Source organism: Pyxicephalus adspersus, chromosome 6 (assembly GCF_032062135.1).
Source record: "Pyxicephalus adspersus chromosome 6, UCB_Pads_2.0, whole genome shotgun sequence".
Taxonomy (NCBI): Eukaryota; Metazoa; Chordata; class Amphibia; order Anura; family Pyxicephalidae; genus Pyxicephalus; species Pyxicephalus adspersus.
In genome coordinates this window covers 22,763,780-22,767,883 of record NC_092863.1, presented here as the reverse complement: position 1 = coordinate 22,767,883, position 4,104 = coordinate 22,763,780, and the positions used below count along the sequence as shown (strand labels likewise).

At 38.1% G+C, this 4,104-nt stretch overlaps 1 long non-coding RNA gene across 1 annotated transcript in view; it reads right to left on the bottom strand.

Annotated features, from left to right (window-relative positions):
- Positions 1 to 2,604: 2,604 nt before the first annotated feature.
- Positions 2,605 to 4,104, bottom strand: part of LOC140332499 (uncharacterized) — a 3,036-nt gene continuing 1,536 nt past the window's right edge. Inside the window, exons 2-3 of the long non-coding RNA XR_011921144.1 lie at positions 3,720 to 3,795; positions 2,605 to 2,919 (exon numbers count right to left, since the gene is read on the bottom strand). This is a non-coding gene — a long non-coding RNA (uncharacterized lncRNA). The remainder of the gene's footprint in view (positions 2,920 to 3,719; positions 3,796 to 4,104) is intronic.

The following is a 4,104-nucleotide window of genomic DNA, read 5'->3' as shown; positions in this document are numbered from 1 at the left end:
ATGGATATCAACATTCCCCTCCTACCTGCATACAGACCATGATTTGCAGGCTAAACGCAATTCAGCATGGAGAGACTAAACATCTACAAACTCTGTCCATAGAAATGACCCTGTCCGGTACTGAGAGGCGGCAAAAGCCTACCTAAGAGGATGGATCATAGAATATGTGTAGACCCTGTTCTCTCTAACAGGTGAGATTTGTGCTTTGTAGGTCATCGATGCCAAAAAAAACTTTTGACAACGTTGAAATCCACTGGCTTTTCACAACATAGGAATGCAAGGCCCACTCTATATTCTACTCCTGGCTATGTACCAAAACTCCCAAGCCAGGGTTCACACCCCTGGCTTCCTCTACAACTAAATACTATTATACCAAAGCACAGGAGAGGGGTGCCCCCTGGCTCAGGTTCTCTTTATTCTGGCATCTAGCTGCTGGTACGCCGCATAGATGCGACTTCTCACCCACACAAAATCCTCATTCTTCGCAGAACATCTACTGCTATTCACTTCTGATCCCTCAGCAGATATTGGCCACGTATCCAAATGATCTTTCATAAATTAGAACAGTTAACAGGACTCAGAATCAATTTCGCCAAAAGTGAATGAAATCCTGCCTATAACCCTTGCTGCTCCCCCACATAGATGTTAATCTCCTCTACTGGGCCGTCACTAAATTTCTGTGGAAGTATCAACACCTTAGAATCTTTCTGACCAAACTCTTCCTACCAGTGGGGAGGGGGGGTAAGTTTCTCTAATATTAGGCTTTACAACCTAGCCAGCCTGTTCTGGGTCCTTGTGGTGGGCTGGATTGGAAATATCTCCTAACACTACAAATGGCCTGGTCATGGGACCTAAGAGCCACCCTACACTGTTGGCTTTCCCAGCTTCCTCCAGAAATCAAACACAACATCATCCTTGGAGGCACAATCCGGACCTGGAGAAATATTGGGAGGAGGTTTGGGCTGCCATGTGGGTTCTCCACCTACTTATCCATCTGTGGAAACCCACTTTTTCCCCAGGGCAAGGATTATAAAGCTTTTCGTTTGTGGAGGAGAGGGGGACTTTCCACAGTGGGAGACTTTTAGCACACAGAAACCTCTCTCCCACACCCTATGGGCTTGCTTATAACCAAATAAGCCACCCAATAAACCATGCACAACTGGCACGGTTTTGCAACTGGCAATGGTTTTGCAGAATCTGGGGCTTTCCCGCAGCCCTTCAGGTCAACATCTTTGATAAGCTGTTGGGAACATCCCAACTGTCTATCTCCAATCTGTATGGGAGCTTACAAATTATTTACAATAAACCCCTATCCTAATTGAATTGGAGGGAACTGGGCATTCCTGACCTAATAGACAATATTGTTCAAGGTTTCACAACCTTCAGAAAGTCTATAGTGAATGAATTTGGAGGGAAACCCAATTCAATTGAAAGGTTTACAGACCAAAACACAATGACTCAGCATAGGCCCAGTCCGGAGCACCGATGTGCCCTTAGTGTGCAACACACAGGGCATCCCTCCTACATTACTACTGCACCTGTGACAGAATGGCCAGATTATGGGGACAAGTACTGAAGTTTATAAGACAGGTGGTTGGATTCGACCTACCCCTTAGCCCAGTACTGTGCCTGTTCGGCTACTGGATCTAGCATCTGGAAGGGGCCGAGAGAATGAGCCATTTTATGCCTCCTCACAACTATATTTCATAGAGATGCTAGAGGCCAAAGTGGGGGAAGAACAAGCACCATACTAAATTCCTGAAAAAGTGGAATGGCTATATTACTATTATATTATTCTATTGCTATTATATTGTATATATAGACCCGGAACGAAGATAAATTCTCAAACGTTTCCAATATTCCTACTGGTACATAATAAATGTACTTTAAATGTAACTTACCCCGGTACCCCTGGGCCATAACCATGGTCAGGTAGCTGAGTAAACACTAATTAACCTCCCCTCCGCCCCACCAGAAAAACATGATCAGCGATGTAGTACAATTAAATATTGACCCAATTGTTTTATTTTATATGTTCTGGTGCACCACTGTTGATCATTTTCCCCCACACACACACACTTTATATGTTCATGTAACAGCCTATTTTGTGCCAGGCCTACAGGACTAATCTTATATTCCGATCTATACTAACTGGACACTGATGGCCAACCACCCCACGTTTTGTTATTCCTACCCCTATTGTGCCTATTTGTATGATACTTATAATTTATGAAAGTTGTTCAAAATTCAATAAATTTGTTTAAAAAAAATATATATATAAAAAAGGATTTTTACACAAGAGTTTGCTTATCTAGGGATTGCCAGAAAATATTTATAGTACCCATGTATAGATGGGAGTCATGACATGATACAATTACGGTAGGATTACAATTGATAGGAGACATGATACAATTACGGTTACATAAACTGAACTACAAATGCTACATTTAGTCAGGTATCAGAGGTTCAAGGATAATGATAAAAAAAAACATTTTATGTAAAGCAGTACAAAGAACAACTACATTCTTATTAATTAGTGCAGGCTGACTCACTTTACTGAATAGGAACATTGCAGTTTCTGATTCACAGTTGCCTGGAAACATGATTTATGTGACTCTGCAGGTCAGATAGACCAAGAATGTGGAGAAATAAAGATAGATAGATTTAGATTTGCTTAATCCTCCCAATATGCTTTATTTGTGTATTGATTTAATAAATTCTACATTTATAATGTATATGGGAATAAAGTAAAAAGCTGAAAAAGAAGCCACATGCTCCTGTGATGTTTAAGCTGGGTTCTACCAAAAAAGGTATTTTTAGGCTTGGGTACAGTGTGGAAACTGTCAGTGTCCATTATGAGGTGCTTTTCTTGTCAGATTTGATATGCTGTCAGTTTCCTCATATTGAATAATATTCTTTCTGTTGTGTCACAGGAAATAAGGAAAATAAAATTATTTACTTTCTGTAAATGGTTATGTTCATAAATTAGGGAAATAATATTATTTCAATGGTTTCTAATTGTAGCACTGAGTAGATAATCTATTATGCTAACAAAAACAGAAGCTGGTTGTTCCTCTTACTTTTGGTCGATAGGGTTGAGCCACCTCTCCAATTAGTAAATACAAATTTGGAGAAAGAAAAGAAGAGAGGTTTTTGGCTCAAAATTTGTTTTGTAAAATTTTTGTGTATTAAGTAAAAATTGTGAAGGCTTACATACTTATAAATCAAATAACTATTCCTGTTTGCAATTACACAGGATATGTGTTACTTTATACCTATACAGAAATGCTCCTAACAAAGAGAGCCAATTTCATCAGATTAAAAAGAGAATAACAAAAAAAAAGTATTTTAAGCCATACAGAATCCTACGCATTTCACCGTAGATAGGCTTCTTCAGGGATTTGATAATACACAGGCTTAACAGTCTGTGTGTATACATAAATGATATAAAGCAGGTATCAGTAATCAATACATATCCAAATACAAATTTAGGTATATTATGATTGATATAGCATGGTCAAAAAGAGTTGAGTAAATAATATGCCAATAATTCAAAAATTTTGAATGATGAATTACATTAGTAATGTCCATAGAAAAACAATTAACATATGTATATATGGGTTCCTAGCAGGTAATTATGCTATAATAAAAAATAAAATAAGTATAATAAAAATTATGTCAATAAAAAATAAACTCAGAATAAAGATATTAGTACTTACATTGTTGGTGTAGACAACTCATAGCATGATGAAGTTAGTGGCATGTAAAGAGATTTGCTTGTGATGACAACAGCATCTAGGTATAATTAGTTGGTTAGTGCAAGGAAACTAATAATGGCCAAATAGGAGGATAAATTGTAGTACCAGAAAAGTGTACATACCATAGATTGAGATACATGTGGAAGTGTATGTACAGTTCAGGATTCACTGTACAAGAAGGTACCCTGTTTCCCCTATAATAAGGCACTGTCCTATATTTTTTGAAATGCCAAAATATGCCCTAGGTCTTATTTTCAGAGGGATGTCTTATTTTTCCATGAAGAAGACTACAGTACACATTTATTGTTGAAAATCCCTTATGATCACTCATGTGCCATTGATTGTC